Source organism: Leptonychotes weddellii, chromosome 10 (assembly GCF_054177405.1).
Source record: "Leptonychotes weddellii isolate Sample4059 chromosome 10, ASM5417740v2, whole genome shotgun sequence".
Lineage (NCBI taxonomy): Eukaryota > Metazoa > Chordata > Mammalia > Carnivora > Phocidae > Leptonychotes > Leptonychotes weddellii.
Genome location: NC_138378.1, coordinates 110042416 through 110070171, shown reverse-complemented (window position 1 = coordinate 110070171; position 27756 = coordinate 110042416).

Genomic DNA, 27756 nt, shown 5'->3' with positions numbered 1-27756 from the left:
GGAGGGGTGGACGAACCATGAGAGACGATGGACTCTGAAAAACAAACTGAGGGTTCTAGAGGGGAGGGGGGTGGGAGGATGGGTTGGCCTGGTGGTGGGTATTGAGGAGGGCACGTTCTGCATGGAGCACTGGGTGTTATGCACAAACAATGAATCATGGAACACTTCATCTAGAACTAATGATGTAATGTATGGGGATGAACATAAGAATAAAAAAAATTAAATTAAATTAAATTAAAAAAAAAAAGAATTATAAAAAAATAAAAAAATAATACTGTTTCAACTGATGGTGTCCTAGATTTGATGGAACTTGGTATTACTGGTGCACATTCATTAACTAGCTGGACTGGGCTCACAGTTGTGGAGTCAGTGAGAAGGAAACCTTCATGGGAAAATGTGGGCTTGGGGATCAAAGGGACATTCTGAAAGATAAGACAAAGTGGCAGTAGAAACAGAGTAATTGGGGGAGCAGAGAGATAAAAGCTAAATACATGGTGAAGGGGCTCCCCAAGGTCAAGTGGGGAGGGAGGTAAGAGCTCAAACACCAAGAGAAGAATTCTCCCCAAAAAGAAAGGCAAGGGTGGGGCACAGTGTACAATGACCCAAAAAATGATCCTTAGTAACAATCTCCATTTCATCTCAGCTGTGACACAGGTGTTCACATGGAGAGAGCCTCTGAATATCTTCTCCTTTTGGTCTTTTCCATCCCTAGTGTTTCAACATGAACAGATCTGATAGAAAGGAGATAGACCCTGAAAATACCTGTTCCTCTTGGTTTCCACCAGTGGGATCTGGGATGCTGAGTGGTGGGGGTGGCAGATCCATTCACACCAACCGCCACCAGTTAGATCCTATGTGGTACATGGTGGGCCTCCCACCTGAGCCCTCAGGTTTCCCCTGGGCATGGGGCACTGGGTTAGTCTGCTAGTGCTACCATAGCAATATACCACCGACTGGGCAGCCTCACCACGCAAAGTATTTTCTCCCCGGTCTGGTGGCTGGAGATAGAGATGTCGACACGTGTGGTTTCTCCTGAGCTCTCTCCTCGGCTTGCAAGCGGCCGCCTTCCTGCATGTCCTCAAATGGTCATCCCTCTCTCTGTGAGCATCTCTGTGCGTCTACATTTCCTCTTCTTAAAAGGACACCAATCAGACTGGATTGGGACACATTCTAACAGACTCATTTTAACTTAATCACTGCTTTAAAGGCCCCTTCTCCAAATATAGTCATATTCTGAGGTACTGGGGGCTTGGGCTTCCACATGTGAATTTGGGGGGGGGGGGGGACACAATTCAGTCCATAACAGGTACCGTAGAGATCACAGTAGGTAATTTTAAGTTCTTCTCAAGATTAATTTGCATTTTTCCTTTTATTTTGGGGGTTAAGCTTAAACTGAATTTATTAAACCAATGCATTTTTGAGACAGGTATTTTTGTCTTCCTCTGATGTTTCCACTTAAAAGGACATAGCATTTTCCAAATCAAAACCACAATGAGATATCACCTCACACCTCTCAGACTGGCTAAAATCAACAACACAAGAAACAGCGGGTGTTGGTGAGGATGCGGAAAAAGGGGAGTCCTCTTGCCCTATTGGTGGGAATGCAAACTGGTGCAACCACTGTGGAAAACAGTATGGAGGTTCCTCAAGAAGTTAAAAATAGAAATACCCTACCTAGCAATCACACTTCTAGGCATTTACCCAAAGAATACAAAAATACTAATTTGAAAGGATACATGCACCCCTATGTTCATAGCAGTATTATCCACAATAGCCAAATTATGGTAACAGCCCAAGTCTCCATAAATAGATGAATGGATAAAAAAGATGTGGTATATATACACAATGGAATATTACTCAACCATAAAAAAGAGTGAAAACTTGCCATTTGCAACAACATGGTTGGAGCTAGAGAGTATTATGCTAAGTCAAATAAGTCAGAGAAAGACAAATGCCATATGATTTCACGTATATGTGGAATTTAAGAAACAAAACAAATGAACAAAGGAAAAAAAAAGAGAGCGAGAGAGGCAAACCAAGAAACAGACTCTTACCTATAGAGAACTGATAGTTACTAGAGGGGAGGTGGATGGGGGGATGGGTTAAATAGGTGACGGGGATTAAGGAGGGCACTTGTGATGAGCACCAGGTACTGTATGGGAGCGCTGAATCACTACATTGTACACCTGAAAGTATTATACCATATATAAACGAACTGGAATTTAAATAAAAACTTTAAAAAAATAAAAGAACATGGCATTTCTCTTTTCCTTTTTCTTACTTATGTCCCTTTATACAGAGAAACTAGGAAAGCTGTTTCTACCTACTGCAAGAATTCATATGAAAAACCAGTAATATGCCAAATATTTGCAGCTTTTTCCAAATAGGCACAATGTGTTCAAAGCAAGGTGATTCCTATGAAAAGTCGTAGGCTCCTTCTTACTCCTCCAAAGGAACTACTTTGTGAGATCTAAGACCTGAGTAATCAGGGCTCATTAAGTCTATGAGAATTGGCTGGAGCTGTTGAATTTTTGTATGTGCCCAGCACATTGCATAATTATGGCACATACAAAAATTAAACAGCTCTGCCATTCTTTGCCTTTTCTCATTTGGCAAAGAATCAGTTGCACCCAGAGTTGAGACATTTTTAAGCATCCTGCAGTCCAGAGGACTCAATGGCCTGAACATACTTTTTTTCTTCTTAAAATAATGATAGCAAATACAATCTCATACATTTAAGCACAATGTGTTTTAACCAAAAAGCAAGAACTTGGGTTGGAATATCTAAGGGTTTACTGAGAGCATAGACAGGAAGCAACATCAAAGCAAGAGACATCACAGGAACTCAAGTAAATGACAAGAATGAGTAAGATTAGAAGCCCACCCATGCTTTCCTCCCCAGCCCTGCTGTTGCTACTCCAAAAGTTCATGCTTTCATTACTTTCTCCTAAGAAATTATAGGGAGTGCCTTCTTACTCTCCCTACCTCTGGTCTCCTTCCTTCCTGATCCATCCTAGATACAACAGAAGGTCCCTGTTCTTGAAGCACCATTCTGATTTTTATTTCATTCCTCAAGGGTCTCTCTTAGTACCCCATTAATTAATGAATAAAGCCTATATACATTCTGGATGTCAATGCCCTTTAGGATTTGGCACCAACTAACCTTACCAACTTTGTCTCCAACATTCCTAATTAAGAACCTTGCACTTCAGTCCAGAGATTCCCCAATCCAGCTGTAGTGAGTCCCAAGAAGAGCCTTTTAAAAACATGGATACCGGGGCGCCTGGGTGGCTCAGTTGTTGAGCATCTGCCTTCGGCTCAGGTCATGATCCCACAGTCCTGGGATCAAGCCCCGCATCAGACTCCCTGCTCCGAGGGAAGCCTGCTTCTCCCTCTCCCACTCCCCCTGCTTGTGTTCCCTCTCTCGCTGTCTCTCTCTGTCAAATAAACAAAAAAAATCTTAAAAAAAAAAAAAAAACCATGGATACCCATATCCTCCCCTATGGAATCTGGGTACTTTAAATCTGGTGTAAGGTCTAGGAATCTCCCCTTTTAGATGGGCCCCACTGATACTGATGTACATCTAGTTTGGATGTTCCAGCCAAATTCAATCTTTATTGTTCATTTGAACTAATACTTCGTGGGTTCTTCGAGCTCACTTCCATCATGAAACTGCCTTTCTCTGTCTCCTCTTCCCCTTTATCCCAACATCCTTTCTCACCACCAACAACAAAGCTTCTCTCCCTCTTCTTCACTCCCACTCAGTATGTCTATACCTTCCACATAGTCCATCTCATGTTCTACCTTATATTTTAATTGCTTTTACCTCCCTAGTAGCCTGTAAGCTTTTTGAAGGCATATTCCACATCTAACTAACTTGTCTTTGTCTCTCCAGACCAATCAAAAAGTCTAGCAAAAACTGACATACAGCAAGTGTCTCTTGACTCAATAGGGTTTGCCAGTGATTCGGTAACCCTAAGTCTTTTTAGGAGAAGGAAGGCTGATAAAGATTTTTCATTTCGATTTTTAACTTCTTGAGGAAACTCCATGCCCTATGACCCACAACTGCACTGCTAGGTATTTACCCAAAGATACAAATTTAGTGATCCAAAGGGGCACCTGCACCCCAATGTTTATAGCAGCAATGTCCACAATAGCCAAACTGTGGAAAGAGCTGAGATGTCCATGGACAGATGAGTGGATAAATAAGATGTGGTATATATGTATATACAATGGAATATTGTTCAGCCATCAGAAAGGATTAATACTTACCATTTATATCAACATGGATGGAACTGGAGGGTATCATACTGAGCGAAATAAGTCAACCAGAGAAAGACAATTATCATATGGTTTCACTCATATGTGGAATATAAGAAACAGGGCAGAGAACCATTGGGGATGGGAGGGAAAACTGAATAGGAAGTCATCAGAGAGGGAGAAAGACCATGAGAGACTCTTAACTATAGGAAACAAACTGAGGGTTGCTGGAGGAGAGGTGGGTGGGAGGATAGGGTAATTGAGTGACAGGCATTAAGGAGGGCACATGATGTGATGAGCACTGGGTGTTATGTGCAACTGATAAATTATTGAACACTACATCTGAAACTAATGATGTGCTATACTTTGGCTAATTGAATTTAAATTAAAAAAAAGCAAATTAAACTGAAAAAATTTTAAAGAAGGAAAAAAAAGATTTTTCATTTCTATAAATATCAGAATCCTATTTTTACAGTAAGTGCAAGCTGAAAACAATATTTTTCCAAATGAAAAATGTCACACCACATGAGCAAGTCATAGAACTTCAGAGTCTCTTTCACACATTTTATAAGCTACATGAGCATGGTTTTGTCTTTCTGTTCTTCATTTTGGAGAAAAGATACTTATTTTCCTTACTCACAAGGAAATTTTTGTTTTCATCTGATGAAAATAATTGGTATGAAGTTTGCGAGGTAGATTGTCATTCATCATGAGGATAGAAGGTAATAAATTAACAATCACATGGAATTAACATATTTAGATAATCACTTAATCTTTGGGGGTTAATCGTTCATTTCTGAATTTCTAAGATTAACTACTCCTGAGAGCTTAAGATCTATTTTAAGACAAAAACAGAACTGACTGAAGAGAGACCCCTCAGAGAAAGAATCCTCAGATTTCTCGCACCTGTGGTTTTTCATTGCTCCTATGGAGAGCTTAGGTTGGTGGACACTGGGAGCTTGAAGTACTCCTCGGGGAAGTTTTGTTGGAACAGTAGAGTTATTAAATAGCTAAAATGTCATGGGCAATAGATCTAGGTTACAAAGACAATACAAAGAGAGGTTTCCAAAATAATGTCCCCACCTGTAACTGAATGCAGCAGTGATGAATATAATCCTAACCAGCAGGCAATATGAAAAAAAGTTGCTGAGCTCTGGAATGTATTATAAGTAGTCTTTGAATTCCTATTCAGCCTATTCAAAACTTTCTCTTCATTTTATGAAATCCTGAAACTTATTCTTGTAATGAGTTCATGTCTCATCCTCTATGTTTTTTTTTTTTTCAAAGAAAAAAGAAAATAGTTCAAAATTCCAGAAAAGCTCTTAAGAGAATTTTGAATCATACAGAGTACTGTACCAATTTACCTTCCATCATAATCTGATCTCCCTGCTCCTCATATACACACAAACACCATTCTTCCAAATGCCAAGATGGCAAATTGCTTCCCCTAAGGATCTTGAAACACTTAGGGAATGTGACTTCCAAAATAATTATTGTAAGTTTAACTCTTTAAATATTTAATTAATGCTTATTTCAAAGAGTTGTGGTCTAAAACAGCCATTCATAATGCTCATGGATTCTGTGGGTCAGGAATTCGGACAGAGCAGAGCAAGGATGGTCTTTCTGCTTTACATTGTCAGAGACCTCAGCTGAAAGCTTCCAAGGGTGGGGGCTGGAATCCATCACTCATGGGTCTTGTGGTTGAGGCTCACTTTTGGCTGAGGGCTTCAGTTCCTCTTCAGGGGGCCTCTCCATGTGGGCTAGTCTGGGCTTCTTCACAGCATGATGGCAAGGTTCTAAGGTCAAGAATCCAGAGAGACAAAGGGCCAGGCAGAAGCTGCATCACCTTTTATGACCTATTATACAAAATCACACAACATATTCCATTTATTGAGGTAGTCACAAAATCCCATCCAGTCTCAAGAGGAGGAGAAATAGATACTGCCTCTTAATGGGGAGAAGTAAGTAAGGTGCTGGAACTGCATGAGGGACTGGGAATCTTGTTGCAACCATTTTTGAATGGGGTTTGTTGACTTTGAGCTCCCCTTGAAGGGTAATCTGGTTGGCTCTTTGCAGGGAAGCATTGGTTTTAGTCTTTCTTTGGGGGATGATCAGATTCCTTGAAGTATATTCTTTGAATTTCCTGCTTGGTGCATTTGTGGGAATGCAGCATTCGATGTTGATACGTATAGAGCTTGGTTATCTCCTTGTCTTCAGCGGGACACTCCATCTTCGATTACACCAACATCTTTGCCAGCCAACCCCCAATTCAAAGTTCTTCCATTTTACCCTCTTCAGAGAATAAACATCTAGTCCTCTGTGGGCTTGGGGAGGGTCAGTTTGCCAGTGGCACAGATTTTGGAAGAGCTAGAAATCTGATCGCTTTGCCAATGGTTTTTACCCAATTCTATTTATTTTTGTTCCCACCATGACGCGCCGTTACAAGGGTAACTGGAGCTGTCCATCCTGAGCATTCTGAGGAATCTGTGATAGGTAACTACTCTGGTTTGGGATTCAGCTGTTTGGTTTACTAGCTCAGTTAGGATTTTCTGTATGCTTTCCAGCTTCCAAATATAATTGTTTTCTTCCTCTTTATTTCCCAGTTCTCTGAATCTCCTCCCTGTAGCTTTGGTGGGGTCTTGACAAGGGGGTGACTTTGGATATGCATATTTGAGCTTCCATTTTAGTCTAGGAGTCTTAAGTCTCTTTCCACTGTTGTTCAGGGGATCTGATTAGTAAACATCTGAAGATCCTATTTGCTCTTCTTTCAACGTGCTCTTCTTTTCAGCAACTCTCTTCAAGGGTAATAGCACCACAAAGTGAATTTCAGGTGTGTTCTAACCAGTTCAGATTATAATTGTTACTTCATTTGTTGTAGACATTCAACTCAATGCTTTCCAAACTGTGTTAGACAGTATAGTAGTGTCCCTCAAGTGATTAATAGGTATGGTCAAAAAAAGTTTGGAAAATACCATGTGCCCTCCTCTCAAACACCTACAATACTATAAACTGAGAAAGTAATGTGCTTGATTTTTTTTAATCCAGTGTTTCTAAAACATTCGACTATATAATCCCTTTTATGGAGAATATCTTATCAAAGTGGGGTTCACTAACCTCTTGCATCAGATCATTTGGGATTCTTTTATATATTTGGATACAGATCTCGAATCAAGATTGGGCCTGTGGAATCTTGCAATTTAAAACAAACAGCTAATTCTTACACAACCTGACATTCCTGGAGACCCTATTCCCCACCATTTGAACCTCCATATCAAGGAATTCTTCCCTTGGCCCCTCCCCCATGCCTTATGTATTCTACTCCTTTAGGGAGAAATGCCTTTCCTGAGCAGTGAACTTGGCTCACACCCTGCATCTCTCTCCTCTCTTTGGGATCTGCTTGCTGCTAGGAGAGTATATTTCACTCCATGGGGTAGGTTTTGCCCCGAGGGAAGAAACTTGTGATTATCCAACTGTTGGAGACTGAGTTAAAAAGTGTATTGAATACAGGATTAAAACAATAGAAAATCAATCTACTCACTCAAAGTGTTAAAGGTGATATTGTATTCTAGGTTACCTATGTTCATCTCTCAATTGGTTCTGAACTGAGGCTTGTTATGTATTGAGAGGAATGTACTGAGCTGCCTCAAATCCCAAATTTACATTTGAGGATAACTGACCTGGAGGCAAGCTTCAGAAAACTATGACCTAATATAAGTACATCATATAGTACAGTAGAAAACACATGGCTATTTATCTTTTTGTTGTTGCTGTTTTTTTTTTTTTTTTTAATTTACAATCATGGGAAGAGCAGACAAGGTAAAGAGGCAGTAACTGAAATTCATTGATTTGGAAGTAATTCCCAAGGATTTGAAAATAGCCAGATCCATCCTTCATATTTCTTTTAAGATCCCTCTTAAGCAGGGAGATAGAAGATCAGCCTGGGTAACATCTGGTTTGTTTAGGAATAGAAGGGATGTAGTAGATGAGTTCTTAGAAGCATTCTTAAAAGATGTGAAAGGAGAACACCTGGAAAAGCCCACTTTATTGAAGGAAGGCTGCAGGGACCCAGGCAGAGGAGGTCATGTTGAACAAATCGGATGGAGTTTCCTTGAGATATCCCTGTCATGAAAGATGAAGGAGATTTAGTGGCTGTATAAAGAGTACTTTGATTTTAAATAAGATTTGACAGGATTCCACATCTGGGATTAATGGTCAAGGAGAAGTCATTGAAGGTGGGTAATGTAGGGTGCAAGATACAAAACTGGCTCCAGACAGAGATGGATGAGACAGGGAAGAGCTTTGTGACTTGGAAAAGGATTACCTGCCTGGAGGAGGGGACAGTAGTAACAGAAAATGGTCAGCTGGGTTGGGATAGCTTTTATTTATAATATGCACTGAAGGGGAGCCAAACAATAGAAAAAATGCACCAAGTCTTGAGATGATTCTGAAATTCAGACTCAGCAATCCTAGCAAATTGTACCACATAGGGGTCGAGGTCCTTGGCTAGGACATGGTGCCTTGGGCAGAGGGGAGGAAACAATATAAAGCAAGGAGACCAAGATTAATGAGCCAAGGAAGGGAAGAGTTAGCCCAATGGTATTTCCTGAGGCCAGAGCTTTAGATCATTGTGGAGTTAGCCAAATTTGTCTTTGGTGTTTCTGGCTTCTCTTTTTGAGCCATCTCCCTCAAATCTTCCTTTCACCTGCACCAGAAACCACCCCCAATCTCAACCCCAACTTCCTGAGTTTCAGGCATTCTAGTGTTCTCACACTTTCCTCTTTTCCTCCTATAAAAACCTAATGTCAGTAAAGTATCTAACTCCCCCTAAGGGATAAATGTGTAGAGAAAGTGCAAGGCATTACTCTTCCCCTGCATATTTACATTTTAATGTGAGACAAAAACTTGAAGTCAGTTATTATAGCTGTTGTGATAGGATTTCAGGGCGGGGCATAGGGAGGATGTAGCGGGGTTATGATGTGTCCCTAAGGTCACTCACAGCTGCTGTCTCCTGCACCTGGTGGTGATATCAAGGTTGGTCCTGCCAAACAGTATTCTGGTCTTCAGTGCTCCTGAACACATACAGTGAAAATCGAGCTTTAAAAGCTGAATTTGCAAAGGAAAAATCAGTATTGGCAGGATCCCATGGTATAACATCATGGTACAAGAATATGAGGGAGAAAAGAGCAACAGGGAAGGATACTCAGGCCCAGAGACATTCAGGCTCTAAAGGCTGCAAGCCTTTTCACCTTCTACATCTTCCTCATCCCGATGGAAATCATGCCCTGTTCAACTGCTGCTTCTTCCATAAAGATAGAAACAGACATGATTTTATTATCTTCTTCTTACTAACAGCATTAGAAGAAATAGAAAGATGTTTTCTATAATGAATCCTCATATGAACTCAAGGAGAAAAAGGAAGCAGGAGAACAAAATGGACATTAAGCCCAATATTCAGCTACCACAGTCTTTCTTGCTTACTTGGAATCCAGAAGGCGTAATTACTGTACATGACAATGGTTTTCCTTTAGAAATCTGGTAGATTTCTTTCTGAAGACACAGGAGTGTGGGAGATATGCCTGTAAAGGAAGGGGACTGTGTTCCTACAGCTTCTTCACTCTCACCCAAAAGTCAGACACTCAGCAGCCTTACCTAGCAGAGACACAGTGAGAGGTCAGTATGAAAAGACACTGAGAGTTCGAGGGGCTCTCAAACTCTCCATGAACTTTATCATAGAAGAGTCTCTCACACCCTCATTGGAGCCCAATTTGATCTTCTGTATCAGGTTTTAATAAGACTAATTATCTAATTTCTCATTCCAAGATTAGAAACAGGGCCAACTTGATAGAAAAGGAAAAAAAAAAACATTATGAAAAGGACACAAGGACTTTAAAGCATTCAGTCTGAGGCCACTGGGATCTGGGATGGAGTCCTGCTACTCGGGGTGTCCTGGAGCCTCACTGTCTCAGAGCAGATTTCCAACCTTGCTCTCCATGACTCTCCCTCCAGCTCATTCCATTCAAGGCTGCCATGGCCTTGCTGTTCCGGGACCACACCCATCCTCAAGTCAGAGCCTTGCCTCACTTTTGCCCCTGCCTGTCATGCTCAGAAGCAGCTCATCACATGGCCATCCCCTACTCTGTTCAAAGCCCTTGCCATTCCCTAACTAGCCACCCGCAATCTGCAGCCCATTACCCCATTCCATTTTCTTTAGAAATGACAGTTACCATTTGAGACTATATGATTTATATACTTTTCTGCTTGTTTATTTTCTGTCTTCTCCCCTTTGAATGAAAGCTCCATGAAAAAAAGAATTTTGCCTTGACTGGTCACAGTTCTACCTCCAGTTCTAGAAAGGCGTGGAGTAGCCACTCTTTAAACACTTGTGAAGAACTAATAGGAGAGGGGTTCCCAGTGATGCCACCTAGCGCTCTCTAGGAGGTCACATTATTGTCAGTGTCCTCCCCATGAAAGACAGAAGCATCTATGTACGTTTAGTACATCCACCACCTCCCCCCTCCCCGCCACACACACACACACACACACACAATGGATTGTTTGTATTTGCTGGAAATTCTCAGTCATCGGGAAAAATCTGATATTGTGAAAGTCCTTTCCACAACAGGGATACCAAGAACGTTGTGAGGAGAGGTGGTTGCCTGTTTTCCCTTGCTGGATGAAAGGAGGCCACGAGTCTTTTTGCAGTTCCACTCAGGAGCCAGTAAAACAGAAACAAAACACACATGTGCCAAGAGTTAAGGGACAAGACGGAAGTGGCTTAAGTTTGTGGTCTGTTACCACATGACAACACTGAGTTGGAGCCAAGGTATTTTCTGTTCTCTCCAGTCTCTGGATGTTGGAAGGCTCTGCTTTGGAACAGAGGGGATCAGCATATCACAGAGGAGGAACTCCGTGCATGGCTCATGGGTGTGAAAACATCAGGGAAGATGCGTTTCCGCAAACTGAAGAGTTAGGAAGTTTAAAGTTTCCCCTACGAAAAGGCTAAGCAAATGATGGCCCAGGGCCAAATCCAGCCTGCTCTCTTTTTTTGGAGGGGATTGGGGCAGTTTTAGTTTTTATTTTCTCAAATGGATTTTTTTGAATTAAAAAAAAAACACCTTCTCATATTTACTTAGAATCTTGCTAGTTCCTAGGAAATAAAATTAGCATGGCATAGAAGAAAGGACATTAGTGTGGAAGTCAGGGGACCTGCACTCTTGCCCTGACTCTTCTACTCACTCATTATGTCTGCGGCCTGTTTTTGTGAATAAAGTTTTATTGGAACACACCCATAGTCATTTGTTTACATATTGTCCATGGATGTTTGCCTATTATAATAGAGTTGAGTAGTTGTGGAGCCCACAGAGCCTAAAACATTTACTATCTGGCTCTTTACAGAAAAAGCCTGCCAATCCTTCCCCTATACCGGTAGTATGAAAAGAAACATGTTGTTATACCATATGAAATTGCTGATATTTGACTGTTTTGATTTTTAAAATGGCAATTTCATATAATTCAATTTAAGAGTTCATTCTTTAAAATCCATTATTCAATATCCATCTCAAAACCATTTCATCCATAAAGGTTTCCCCAGTTCTCCCAAACAGATGGGAGCACTCTCTTCTCTTAATCCCCATAGAACTTTGCTCCTACATTTGGCTGATTCTATGTTTGCATAATAGTCATTCAATGCATAGCTTCTCAGCTACCACTAAACAGTACTTTTATAGGCTAAATTGTGTCCCCCAAATTCATGTTGAAGCCTAACCCCCAGTTCCTCACAATGTAACTGTATTTAGAGATAGGGCCTTTAAAGAAGTAATTAAGTTAAAATGAAGTTTATAGGGTGCGTCCTAATACAAAATGACTGGTATCTTTCTAAGAAGAGATTAGGACACACAGAGAGACACCAGAAATGGCTGCACACAGAGGTAAGATAATGTGAAGGCAGAGGAGAAGGTGGTGGTCTACAAGCCAAGGAGAAAGGCTTAGAAGAAACCAAATCTGCCATCAGCTTTATCTTGGACTTCTAGCCTCCAGAACTGTGAGAAAACAAATTTCTGTTGTTTGATTATGTGGTATTTTATTTCTAAAGTATTTTGTTATGGCAAACTAATACAATACCTCAAGAGTTGAAGTTATTCCTTCTTTTCCTTTGTATTCCCAATAGCATCTGGAGACACATGTCTAGTATTTGTTGATTAAACTTCACAGAATTGAGTGAAACAAGATGTATAACATGATGTGTCTGGGGTTTAGAATATTGATTTTCCAAAATTCCTAGAGTGTAAATAAGAACTTTCTACATAGAAATGTTCCAGAAGCCTCTAGAATGGCCCATTCAACAAACATTTATGAAATGCTCAGCACAAATGTGAACTTACACAGCTCTGATGATTTACTGTTTTCAATGAAAACTGAAGAAGTGCACTATTCCTTTCTTGGTCTACTCAGGGAGAGAAAAGAATAACCGGAATGCTGGATAAGAATTCTGTCAATTAGAATAGCAGGCCTTTGGCAGCCAATCCTGAATAACAATCTTCAAGGGAGACCAATAATGAACATTAAACAGAAATATTAAATGTGTTGTTCTAATTTTCATTCCAGATGTCAGAATCTGCAAAAACGGGCAATGCAACAAAGATCAAACAATTTGAGGAGCCAAAGCTTTCCTGGTTTATCCACAATCCGTTGAGTAAGAAGTAAGAAGTGTGACTGCTTCACATGGGACTGTAGCCAAACCCAACCTGAAAGAACTCATTTTGCAAATATCTCCCAAATGCAGAAGCTTTCCTGGTTGTTCGTTTCCAAATGAACAAATAAAAGGTTTCAGTATGAACAATGTCCAGATGCCCCAGAAGCCTGTTCTGTTTGCCAATTCCATTGACCAAACACACATTCTACTCCTTTTAGATTTCAATGACAGCACACAATGAGAAGCACTGTTTTATCTGCTAAGGATTTTACCAACTTAAAGCTTGATGAGCAGATAGCCAAGGAGACACCACCAGCCATTCTGATGGACTGGAAAATCAGAAGTCATCGAGCATTGTCAGTTCTGATCTTTCCCAGACCCATACATGTCACCCAGGGAATTTCCATACAATTATGGGAAAACCTAAACCACATTATCCCTAACCAAGTCCTAGTTTTTAGTGGCAAAGGAAACCTCCTCCCTGAATACAATGAAGGCTTTATAAACACCATGGCTGCTGTGGTCTACATTCTCAATAGAAGGGTGATTAGCTTTTCAATGATAAGTTCCTTAAGGGTCTCTGAAAAATAATGCCTGGTCACCAGTTTGCCCTTGGCCACTGGATCAAGCAAAAGAAAAGTGTTCCAAGTTGATACCACAAGCCCTTTTACTCTGTGTGTGGTGAGACTTTTCCTAAGAAGTTGAAGTTCCTATTGTTAGTCCCTGGTGTTCTATGGAAACATGACTTGGTAACGCTAAGTAAAAAATCATAAATCAGTTCATTAAATCCACATCAACTGACCCACATATGAATGTCATGAATGTGGTTGTACAGAGCTATATGTATCCGTATAAACTAGATGGGGCTAACAATAAGATTGTCCAATTAATTAAATAATCTGGACTTCAGGGGATTTATTTACATTTTTTTATCCAGACTTATCACCATTATACAAATAAACAATTGTCCTGGTAATTTCCAAGCTTTTTCATGGCATGCAGTAGACCTTTGGGAATGACAACATATGTGCAATCCTTTCTGTGGCCTGAATCTTTAATACACCAAATCCATATTCTTTAACAACAGTATTCATCACATCACCCTTGTATCCCCAACACCCTACTGCCACCACACCCAAAACATTCCATGGTCCTTTACTCCCAACCCATTAAAATTAAACTTCTCCATCTTCCACATTTTTTCTCTAGTCAAATGTCCCAATCCTCTCCAAAGTCTCCCCCAAATGCAAGCTAGTGCAGCCACTCTGGAAAACAGTATGGAGGTTCCTCAAAAAGTTTAAAATAGAGCTACCCTATGACCCAGCAATTGCACTACTGGGCATTTACCCCAAAGATACAAATGTAGTGATCCGAAGGGGCACCTGCACCCCAATGTTTATAGCAGCAATGTCCACAATAGTCAAACTATGGAAAGAGCCTAGATGTCCAACAACAGATGAATTTAAAGAAGATGTGGCATATATATATACAATGGAATATGATGCAGCCATCAAAAAAAAAATGAGGGCGCCTGGGTGGCTCAGTTGGTTAAGTGACTGCCTTCGGCTCAGGTCATGATCCCAGGGTCCTGGGATCGAGTCCCACATCGGGCTCCCTGCTCGGCGGGAGGCCTGCTTCTCCCTCTCCCACTGCCCCTGCTTGTGTTCCTGCTCTCGCTGTCTCTGTCTCTGTCAAATAAATAAATAAATAAAATCTTTAAAAAAAAAGAAATCTTGCCATTTGCAACAACAATGGATGGAACTAGAGGGTATTATGCTAAGTGAAATAAGTAAATGAGAGAAAGACAAGTATCATATGATCTCACTGATATGTGGAATTAGACAAACAAGGCAGAGGATCATAGGGAAAGGGAGGGAAAAATGAAACAAGATGAAACCAGAGAGGGAGACAAACCATAAGAGACTCTTAATCTCAGGAAAAAAACTGATGGTTGCTGGAGGTGGGAGGGATGGGGTGGCTGGGTGATGGACATTGGGGAGGGTATGTGCTATGGTGAGTGCTGTGAATTGTGTAAGACGGAAGAATCACAGACCTGTACCCCTGAAACAAATAATACATTATATGTTTATATATATATATATATATATATATATATATAAAAAGAAAGGCTCCCCCATGTCTCCAAAATAACCATGTTTACTCTTGAGTCTTTTCCTTCTATTTCTTCCTGCCTACCATTTGAAGGATTTCTCCCAAACTTCAAACTCCAGTTCAGAATGTAATTCCTTGAAGTTTGTATTCTGGAAACAATACCTCCACAGTCATTCCTATAGCAGTGATCCTTCAGACCATATAATAGCCATTAATTATATTTTGAATACTCTTGTTTATGCATTTTGGTCAAGTCTCCCTGAAATGCAAATTTTGTTCACTCCTGTATTCTTATCACCTAGAATAGTGCTTGGCACATGAGAGGACTTGATAAATATTTGTTGAATGAATAAATGATTAAACAATGTCTCCCTAGTATAACCTGGAACATCTCAAGGGCAAGGACCATATTATTACCCTCTTATTTTTACTCCCCACAATCCACTGTGGGGTACATCCTCTTTACCAAGCTCTCATCATTCTCTAGTGCCCAGTAACTGATAAGTCAGCCAGAAGTCCAACACAACAGACTCTAGCTACATGTCAGCTTTGGAGACGAATACCATGCAATGACCATATTACAGTGGGCATTGCTAAATTCTTCCTGGGGGAAGAAAGAAAAGAAGGAAAGAGAAAGAGAGAGAAAAAGATATATTGAGATTGTCAAGAAAGTAACTGTCCTTAAAGTTGAAAATGAGATCAACCATCATTTAAGGAACATGGTCCTCCTTAATTATCATGTTTCATACAACCATTGTTAGGCCTAGTTATGTCTGCTCTACACAGAACAACACTTATTAAAAAATAATACCTCCTCAGATTTCTATGTGCACATGTACTTCTGAAGACAAGGCAGGTATTATTTTTTAAGATTTTATTTATTTATTTGAGAGAGAGAGCACGAACAGTGGGGGGAGGTGGGGAGAAGCAGGCTCCCCACTGAGCAGGGAGCCCAGCTCAGGGCTCAATCCCAGGACCCTGAGCTGAAGGTAGATGCTTAACCAACTGAGCGACCTACGTGCCCCAAGGCAGGTAAGTATTATACCCATTTCACGGATGAAGAAACTAGTAAGTCTTGTCAATGTGATATGGATACTAAATGGTAGGGTTAGTTTGCCTCCCATTTTTTTCATGATGCTCTTTACAAAGATCCATAGTCATAAAGATAATTTCAATGTCTACTCACTATCCATTTTTTGGAATCTTCCTTTTTTTTTTTTTTATCTCCTTGCTACTCCTAATGGTCTACCTTCCTTCCCCAATGCTCATGAAAATCTGATCATTGCTAAAATGAGCAAAGCAAATTGTAGCAATTCTGAGCATAGCAGGGTAATTCTCTGAAATAGTAACCAATGCATTAGTACAAACTTTTCTTCATAGCATCAATCCCTAGAAACCTAGACTTTTGTTTTTGAACTGAACCCAGTGCTCTAGGGAAGGAGAAAATGCAGAAAATGAAAGAATCAGATGTTGACTTTATATTTCTAAAATATACTCTAGAAACAGAGCATAACCTTGAGAGCCAAGGTTTTCATTGTGAGAGCCAGACTTTTATGCTAGAGAAAAGGTTTTCTGAGTCTTCAACAACTTGGATAGAATCAGAATACAAGTCTTATACTATAAATAGTAGTATAAGGAAGAAGGCAGATTTCTCTCCAGAAATTACATAGCTTTGAACTGCTGGAGGAACAAGAGAATTGAGATGGAAAAGGGGGCAAGATTTAGTAGTTGTTGCAGATCTCAGAGGAAGGATGCATATTTCCATCTTCCCTTCATATATGGCCTGGCCTAGCCCCAGAGGAAGCTGATAAAAACTGTAACTAGATATAAAATGTAACCACAGGGGAATGGAATCTCACTTCCTGTCCAGCAGGCTGAGTGGAGAGCCTCTCTGATGTGACCTCTCCAACCTCAGTGCAGTGAACTAGGAGGGAAAGTTGGGACCAGTCAGAAAGAAGGAGACTAGGACCATCTTCTGAATGTCCTCCAGCCCTAGGGAGGCAGGAGAGCATCCAAACATACCCTGTGTCCTTGAGGGAAGACTGGTAAGGGGCCATCAGCAGCAGTGATGGGTGGGACAAACCTGAGGCCATGGATAGATCCTGGATAGATCCTGGACACCAGCAGGAGAGACACAGGTCAATGTCATTGTGCATGAGGTAAACCTCATTGGTAACCACAAAAGTCAAGGACAACTATGCCAGCCCCTTGCCCTAATGCCATCATCTGCATACCAACCCCTCCAAAAACACTTAGGTGCCACTCTGAGTTTACAAAGGATGAGGGGAAGAACACTGAATGACTGGGCTTCAATTTAAGCCTGCCAAGAAGTGACTAAAGTTCCTGCTATTGGGCAGAAAGGGGCTCAAGAGAGTAAGTGTTTGCCTCCAGAAACTTCAAGAACATCACAGTTTTGCACACCTGCATTTCTACCAGGGACACATGTAGAAGGTGATGGGCTGGGAAGGATGCAGACTACTGTGGGACACTGAGCCAGCGAAGGAATGCCAGATCTATTTCAGAAGCTGGGTCTGTCTTCAAAGGGTTTTGACTCGCTGACCTCTGGCTGTCCTATGCCTTCTCTTCAGACACACCAGACAGACGAGTAAACACAGATCACAAGTGGACCTTGTAGAAGGTATGAACATAGAAGAATGTTCCTATTCTTCTTCCAAGTGCTCTGTGGCTGTGGGCCTCCCCCACTCCAGACTTTTCATCCAGGTCCTCCTGACTGATGCTTGGGCCCCACAGAAGCCCCCTCCCCTCAGCCAGACAATGGCTTAGAAGACAGCAATCTCATTTATGGGAGCTTCCCAATATTGGCCAAGATCCTCACCCACAGCTTCTCTCATATTCATGGTCTATACAGTTCCTGAAACCCTGACTTTACTCATTGCTTTCAACAAATCGTTTCCCTTGCTGGTTTATCCCTTTAAATGCTGACATTCCCAGGTAAAGGCCCTGGTAAGTCCCTAACACTTCACTATGAAGAAATCCTTATATTCTTGCCTTCTATGACAAGGGTGACTGAGAGAAGTAGAAAGACAGTGAGGTAAGAAAGAAGGTGAGGACCCTAAGAAGGGGGAAAGAGGGTCCAGAAGGGGGAGTCTGGAGGAGCCAGAGGGAACTTTGCCCATCATACTTCTTGACGGTAGGCCCAAGTATGCAGTGAACTGCCTCTGTATGTGGCTAGAAGAAATAGAAATCCATGTCAAAGACAAGGATGCCTGACGGAGGACAGAGGAAGAGGATGTGGACAGAGATGCTTTCTGATACACCTGTACCCCATGGTTCCATGCCGGCCAAACTACTCATCCACTGTTTTAGAATGATAGTCCAGAAATCTCCATCTTATCAGTGACTTTCTTAGCATTCCACTCTTAGCTGAAGCTTAAACTCTTTTGCAAATAAGGAAATGATTCCCTTAAACCAGCCTAGCACAGAAGCTAATAGAGAACTTTTGTAACTATCTTCTCTGTCCTTTCTGCATCACAACCCAATAAAGCCGGCAAGGTGTCCCAGTTTGAGCCTCCAGAAATTCACTTTCGATTTTCACTTTTGGTTGAGAAAGAGCGGGTGAGGAGAATGAAGGGGATCTCTGAAAAATCCCTAGGAGCAGCATCAGATGCACTGTGAGAAGGGGCGGCCACTCACAGGGGTGCCCCAGGGGCTGGGAGTAGCTGCTGGAGAAAGCTCAGCCGCCTTCTTGAGAACATCCTTGGAGACCATTTCAGTTCTCCTTTCACACCTGGCGTGTATTTATGTGGTACCAGAAAAGGGATTTTTTACTTTTAAATTATGCATGTGGATTTACACCTTTATTCTATCAGAATCAAACTAAATGTTATTCCACAACACTCCATATAAAGTTAATGATACAACGTGACTAGAGCTCTTTCCTGAAATATGACATTCTTCGGAGACCCTGAAAGTATTAAAGGGACTGGATGCCAGGGCCAAATCATACCCCTGGAGTCACATAGAAGTTCCACAAGTACTTGTATACCAATGACATATATTCCTTGGTTTCTGTGAATGCAATCAGAAGGTTTATACGCAAAGCCCCTGAAAAACCAGAGGCATCATGGCCCCAGGGTCCGGGAGCCACCCATATCTGGGCAGAGCAGTTCACAGCCATGCTTGATGGCAGAGAACTGATGCTGGTCAAAGTCAAGAGAAAAACTTAAAGATTTAAATGAAAAAGGAAGTTAAACTTCCACCGCTGTGATTCCAAAATGTGGTAACACTTATGAAATTAGAAAGTCTATTTTGTGTTGAACTCAATGAATATTTTTAAATCTCCATTTGATCAATAGCTGTTGAATTGCATTTTGTTGACCCAGTGTCAGAGATTTGGCAGAGCAACTAAATTCAGAATTTTTAAAATTACAGAATTTTTTCTCTTCATTTTCCAGATTTAATTTGCATGTGGTCTGCTCATGATATAACTGAGTTCATTTAAGGCATAATACTTCCTATGAAAAGAGTACATATTTACATTTTTAGATATGTAACATATATTATCTATGAAATATATAAATACATATATAATACATGTATAAAATATCACATACAAATACATATATAATGTAAATACATACATATGTGTGTGTATATATTTCCATGTAGGTATGTAGGATATTTTGGAGAAGGCACTGAAATAGGATTTTAAAGGGCTGACTGGCTCTAGCCTTATTATGGCAAGCTAACTGCTACTGGTAGTCTGTGTGGCTTTGGATAAACTATCTAACCTCTCTGGGCCTGTTTATTCATTTATAAAATGGGCGTAATCCATTCTCTCAGTACTATTATGAGTAGTAAATGAGATAACGAATATGAGAGCAGATCACTCTTAAACACTCATTTAGTTATATATTGGTAACAGAGACATATATTCTGTTTGTCTTTTTTTTTTTTCAAGATTTTTTTTAAGAGTCCTACAGAGCTGTGATGGGTTATCCGTGATTCAGTTACCCAAGCTATTCTGGGGCTCCTATGGCAAGTCAGCAATTAACACCTAGCAGATGTTCACCATGGCTCAATCCTTACTTAATAAATATTTCTAATTTTCTATCAGCACTGTTCCATAGCACTTACTATGAAGGAAATGTTCTACATCTTTACTGACCAAAATGGTAGCACTAGATACAACTGGATGCTGAACTTTTGAAATGGATCAGTGCAACTGACAAAATGAGTTTTTCATTTTATTTCATTTTCCTTAATTTAACTACAAATAGCCACATGTGGCTAGTAGCTACCACACTGGAGAGGGTAGGCAGGCTAAAAGTTTGAAATAGCTATATTTTAAGTACTATTCCAGAGCTTATATATCCCTAGTAGTTTGCACCACCAAGATGCAGTGTCTGTCTCCACAGTGACTTCCAACCCTTAAAGATGGGAAGTATGTCTTGAATTAAAGCGTGAGCATTATAAACACACAGTGCACCACCCCATTCTCATGGCAGACACTCACTCCCAAAGAGGAACCTCAAGAAGGCAACACTTAATCAAAAGGAATGAAAAGCCAGTGGTGAGATTTCCAGAACCTAGGCAGGAACACGGTGTTGGGAAAAGAATCCTCCTCAAAGGATTTACTATAGACCACCTCCCTCCCCACCTCCATATATGGCTCTGTCATCTCTCCTGCTTTCTCATCCCTCCCACTCACCACACACCCGATGGCCTGCTTATTCTAGCCAGGAGAGACATGGCCCAGTTTGGGCCACTGTGAAGATGTGAATTTTCTAAAGGAGCAAAGTTTGCAGTAGCTGCAGAATATTTGGAATTGTGTGTGTGTGTGTGTGTGTGTGTGTGTGTGTGTGAGCGCCCTTGCATGTGTGTTCGCGCATGTATTTCTTCCCCCTTTTCTTAAATAGCTCTAATTCCAGCACTGAACTTGAGACTGATCGTTATTTCGTCCTCTCATCATCTCTCAATATATTCATACCAGCACAGACAAGACTCCCAACGTCAACACTGTTTGCTTTCCTTTCTGAGAGAGACACGTTCAGTCCTACACTATCACACATTTAGAGCAGATGTTCCTAAAAAGGATAAACCAGGTGCTTAACATATTTTATTCCAAGGGGTAATTTTAGAAATTATTGCAATCAATGACCTAATAATAATGGTGGTAATGATGAGGCCAAGTTATTATTACCTATTACCTTTAATCATCGACAGCAACTCAATTGGACATAATTGGAGGCATCATCATAAATAACGTGGAGCAGATGGAAGATGCTGGGCTTTGCATTTCCAGGACTAAGTGGGAGGGTTAATGATGGAGCAATGGCCATAAAAAGAAATGGGTCACTTATGTCCAAAATGCACCCTGCACTGGAATCTTCCCCGATACCCACAAAAACAGAGCTGAAATTGATAGAGATAGAAGCAGCCAACCCCATGCTAATTTTGCAATGGCCTTCTCCCCATCACTCATTGCAAGACTACGGTTCTGCCCCACTTCCACCCCTGTGGGGTAACAGTGGCCTTGTTTGTTTCTTTCTTTCGATTTTATTGGCACAAGAAAAATAGAGTAATAGCCTGTCCTAACCTTCTCCCAACCTCCCTCATTCTAGAAAATCATGCCTCTGGGGTAGTTTTCACCTTTTGAAAACATGCAAATGCTTTGGTGAGTGAGTCATTTAGCATTACTTTAATATTTGGTATGAAATACAGTAAGAAACCACGTCACCTCCTATTCAGTAACTCCATAAAACACCCATTTCCTATGTACCGCTGACTGCTGTTTATGTGCTGAATGCCCACTGAAGACACCTTAGGTATACAAGGTGGGTAACTTGATAGAGAGAAAAGCCTAGGATGTGGGGTTTTGCCATTGGGGTTCAATTCCTGCAAGTGCCATATACTGGGCCATGACATTGGACAAGTTACTTGCCCTCTGTGAGCTTCTGCTGCATCAATGGAAATAGCTTGTGTGTGTGAGCAGACTCCTCTCTGCGAGCCAGTGACACCCCATGCTTTTCTCCACAAAGCACTCTTCCCTCCAGACTACAGCTGTTGGTTCACTTTCCTGTCTCGCCAACAGACTGTGAGGGTACTGTACTGGATTATTCCATTCACCATCCCTGGCAGCTGGCACATATTAAGTGCTCAAAGAACATGAGCACTTTTCATATCTCTAAAGGAACTTACAGTCTAGATGGGGAGATGACCAGTGTCCACAAAACAGAAAAGAGACACAGAGCCAGAGAGGCAATATAGAGTCAGGAGGATCAGTGGGGCTCGGGATGGCCAGGCAAACCAACTGGAAGTGGGACTGAACCACTATTGAGGGCTGTGCTACAGTCTTTCCAGATAAAGACATTCCCCAAATTACCTTGTGTGCTCTCAAGCAATTAGCTTCACCTTTTCATCGTTTGGTTCCACATTAGTCAAATGGCTATAACCTTGATCCTTAAGAACCATGTAGAGTTGAAACAATTCTATTTTTTAATAGATGTCCTCATTTTAGCTCAAACACCATATAAAATCATAATGATAGTCACACTGAGGAATAAAATGTTAATGGTGCAAACATTTATGTAATATAAAAGACCACAAATATTTCACGTTTGTGGTCTTTGAGGGAAGTTTTCACTCAAATGTCTCTAGATGAATAAATACATATGGTCCATAAATATGTCCAAAAGTACTTTTCTCTGTTGCACGTACACATACCTCACCAGAGAACTAAAAACAAAATCACTTAAAACTTTTATGGATTCATAGTCTTTTTTAAAAAATCAGAATTCTCATTAAAGCTGATAGGAATTTGGTATAAAAATTAATAGCAGGATATAAGCTTATAGAATCTTATCGATAATATCTTTACAATCCACTGAGCTCTTTGAGATGTGCCAAACATAACCAAGATTTACTGATGGATATGATATTTGGGAGCATAAAACTTTATATGTGTTTTCCTTTGTTCAATTAGTAAATCTCATCTAAGTTAATACTTCATGAGATTTTACTTAGCAATGGCCTTATATCATGGTCAAAATAGACACTTTGGTTTGGATTCTCCACTTATGTGCTCTAAGTATCCACTTTATTTCATGTAATTAGGGAAATTCAGCCGAGGTAAAAATCTTTAACTTGAAAAAAATAAACTTACAACTATAATGAGAGGTATGAATGGGGATAGAAATAAGAATAAGAGAATCTCAGCTCTCAATAAGATTACCTCTTAGTTAATAAAGAGACTGGAAGGGAGAGAAGACTAGCAAACAAATAGAGCATACTGTAGAAATACATGAAATAACAGAAATAAACGCCGGATCATATGAAATCTCCAAGAACAAAGAGAGTCTACTCAATTCGGGTGATGACCAAGGAGCATGGAGTAGTTGGGCCACGGGAGACTTTGGACCAGAAGTGTTAAGAGGCTTGTCAATGCAGACCAGAAAGCTTGAGCCATGAGAGAGAATTGGGAAAACAGGGAGAGCAATTAGCATTCCTTGATGTGTTCTCCCAGCAAAGGAATGTTGGGAAATCAAGTCAGAAAAACAGATTGGATCCCAATTCTGGAGCATGCAGAATATCAGGCTAAATATTTGCAACTTCATTTAGTAAGTCAGGAGAGACCACCGAACAGTAGGCTTCTCTCTCCTGTAGGATAACATCCGAACCCTCAGCATGGTATACAAAGCCTGTCATCTTCTGAACTTTACCCGTAAACTCCACAAATACACTTACGCTGTGCCCTCTGTGCTTTGACCTAGAATTCATCACCATTTCATTAAACACCATGATTTCTTATACGTCTATGTTTGGGTGAGTAGCCTCCTCGTCTGAGAAAACACTACCGACCCTTGGGAATTTAGCTCAAATGTCACCTCTTCCATGAAGCCTTCCCTGAGACTCCCTACCCTCACCCCTCCTATTGAGTTAATACCTGGTCTCTTCCTCTCCATGATAGCACCACACAAGAGTTCTGTGACGGCACTTCTCACATTTCCTTGTATTCGTTCGCATGACCATTTTCCTGCTACACTGAGCACCACCATTGCTCACTGTTCTCTGTAGTCCTCAGGCAGGCATTCAAAATGTAATGTTGGATAAACTAATTCCTCTATTTTTATCACACCAACTTCCTGAAAATATCCAAGGCAGTGGAGAGAGTAAAGAGCTTTAGAAAAATGCATATGACAGTGATGGATTCGGTAAACTGGATGGGAGACTGCAGGTTTGAAAGGAGGGGGAGAGGCGATGGATTCTGCTTCGAACATGGAAACTACGCTTCTGGCGCCCATTGCCATGAGGGCCTGCTTTCGAGGCTGTGAGTGGCTCGGATCAGACAGGACCAAAGATTTCACTCGCCCCTCTCGCTTCCCAGCCCAACCTACTGTCACTTTTGAGAACTTCCTCCAAGATGACTTGGAATTTCTGTAGTCCTGTCTCTCTTATCCAAATATTTCCTTGAACAAGAATGCAAACGGGCACATTTTCAGATCCTGTGACTCTGAATGTGTGTGAGCTCAGGGAGAAGGAAACAGAAAGTGATTTGCAACCTGGCGCTGGAGGGATTGCCACTGTCAAGGGGGCTTGGGAGTATTTTTGTTATTGCTGCCTCACTTTAAGCCCGGGTCTGTTTATTGTTATTGTCTTGTCCCCTCACCGATGCTCAGTCCATTTCCTCCTCACAAGTATGAAAGGAAACCTGGCCGAAGTTCCCATAGCGAGAGTTCCGAATCCATAATGGATTCATCCTGAGATACGGCGTGACATCTGTTAGATATTTGGAGACGCTGTCCATCCTGCCTTGAGGGGTACTTAAGCAGTCAGGCTCCTCTCTCCCTGGAAAGCTATAAAACACGCAAAATTAAGAAGAGGCAGGAAAGTGCTAGTGACGTCTGCTTAAAAGAGCAAATGCTAGGACTTGTAGGATGCATACGTTCAAAAAGGAGAGACTGGAGTTTAAATGTAGCATGTGTCCTTGAACTCACACGTACAGGGAACTTGAATCAGGACAACAGAGAAGCATTTAGGCTGACACGAGCTGTATAAAGGAAATGTACATTTGCCTAAGCGATTTTTACATGCTTCTTTTAAGGATTCCAGACTGTCCTCTCTTGTAAAGGTTTTTCCTTTTCTTTCTTTTTTTTTTTCCTTCAGTCACATTAAACAAACTTTAAAAGAAACTTTCATAGAAACCCTGATAGCTTCTAGCCACAGCTGGTCTGGTAGGGGTTCCAATGAAATAGCAGAACCCTTTTTTCCTCCTGTAATATGAAAGCTCACCAATGAGAAAATCAACACCAGAAAGAGAGAGGAGGGGAAGATGGAGACAAACAGAAGAGAAGGGGGAGCAAGCAGCAGGGGAGAAGCTTCAGAATAAATGGGAAAGGAGAAGAGGTGGGAAAAAAGCTTAGGAGAGGAACGAAGGACAAAAAGGAAGGAGCAAGCAAATAAAACATAGCCTTCGAGAAAAAAAATTACAGATTACAAAGTCCCCTTTAACTCGATGGTAAAAGAAATCCCAAAGCAAAGCCACAATGGTCACAACAAAGACAAGCAATTTTTTTAAAACCCCATTTGGAATTTCAAGAGGTTATCAAAGTATCAATTAGCCAACTGAATAGTTGGCACAACATTTTAACAACCAAGCTTACCACTTTGAAGAGAGCCTGAGAAAAGACAGATGTAAAAAGGGACCAGAAAAACTGGGAGAACGACAGAACAATAGAAGGAAGAGGGCAAGAGAAAGCCAGGAATGAAACAAAAGTTGAAATATTTTGTTTTATGAAGTATTAATAACTTGCAAAGGGCTATTTGTCATTGCCGAATTTAGAAATTCATTATCCTATATTAACAGGAGACCAACATGTCTAGAGTCATTGGCTCAGGGTGTTTTTAAAATGTGCCTTCATCCAGAGGACAGTGACCCAAGTTGACAGGCGGTCTCACACTGAAAGGGGAGAGGACAGGGCTCTAAATCTGCCAGTTCCCATACTCACTGCCTTGCTCATGGCCAGAGAGCTGCTCTGGGGGCCAAGGGAGCTTTGAAGTGCAGAAGAGTTTGGGATGGGGAAGGAGGAGTGGCTGCTGAAAAGAGAATGAGAATTTATTATCAGGACCTTTGGGGGTTTCATATAAAAGCCCCAAATTAACGTTTAATACTTATGAAACTCTGTGCTGTCACCCGCTTTCTCAGCTTTATTGCTTTAGTGTTTGCTGAGCCCTTGCCATATCATGAGGGACTAATCTCCGATCTTTGCAATTTCATTAACATACAGAAAAAAGCATGTGTGTCCAAGTTCAGGAGGAGTCTTAAGGAGGCAGGAGAGAGAGGGCACCATCAACCACTCTCTGCATGTCTAAGAGAGAGAATATAGAAACGTCTTAGAATTTTGTGAACCATCTAGAATGCCTACCATCAAGGAGGTTCACTGCCTCCAGAGATGCCCCCTTCCAAATGTCAAGTTCTTGAAGACAGGCACGCATACTGTTTGCTGCTGTCTCTTCACACCCAGTCCAGGGTCTGGCACCCAAAAAACCTTTTTGAATTAGTAAGTAAGTGGGATTTGAAATCAGATCTCAACTCTAAAACACACATTCTCTTTGTTTTATCATGGTGCTCAAGATATTATCTGTTTGTGTGGCCCAAATGGGGTTAATGTCGGAAAGGCAGATCCCTGGACTCCAAACTCAAACTCTCACCTGGTCATCTTTCTAAGCACTAATGTTTGAGTTGTACCAGGTTCTAGGGGTAAAATACAATATTTACCTTTAAGGAACGTCTGAGCTTTTTATTCATTATTGAGCTTACAAATTATTATACCTGTCACAGGGGATACAATGGTAAAAATGACAGAAAAGTAGGTTCCAGACTTTAAGGAGCTTACCTTCCAGCAGGTTGACTAACATGAGACCATTAATTACATAGGTGCTATGAGAGTGTGCACCAGGGGACCTCTGTCCAGCCTTCCTGGAAAAGGGCAGTATGAGCTGACCTTTGGAAAATTAATAGACATTCATAAGGCAAAGAGCAAAGGTGAGAGGAAATTTGGGCAGAGTGGAGGGGGAGACATATGTGCAAAGGCCCTGGGGTAGGAAGCTATGTGGCTTGTTTGAGGGACTGAAAGGTCATGTGACTGAAGTCTAAAGAGAGGGGAATTCCACAGGTGGCATGAGATGAGAGGCTAGAGAGAAAGACAAAAGGAGCCCGTGCTCATGCCTAAAGATACCCAAAGAATGGTCTTTCTTATGTGTGGTTAAGAAATATATAGATATATAAAGCTACCTCTTGATTTTCAACAGGATACCAAAAGACATATTGTGGATATACTTTTATTTATTTAAGATTGTGTTCTGGGTTCAGTTTGTTTGTTTGGGTTTTGCTACTATAAAAAATGCTACTGTGTTCTTCCTTATCCACAATGGTATGTCTTTGAGTAGCTGGCTGAATTTAACTAGAGGACCGCAACTCCTGGGGCAAAAAATGAGCAGAAACACAGAGACAATCAATAAGTTGATGTTAAAGGGGGGAAATGACTCTTAGGAGATGCATAACTTAGAACCATTAAGGATGTCACACCAGTCAGAATAGCTAAAATTAACAAGTCAGGAAACGACAGATGTTGGCGGGGATGCGGAGAAAGGGGAACCCTCCTACACTGTTGGTGGGAATGCAAGCTGGTGAAGCCACTCTGGAAAACTGTATGGAGGTTACTCAAAAAGTT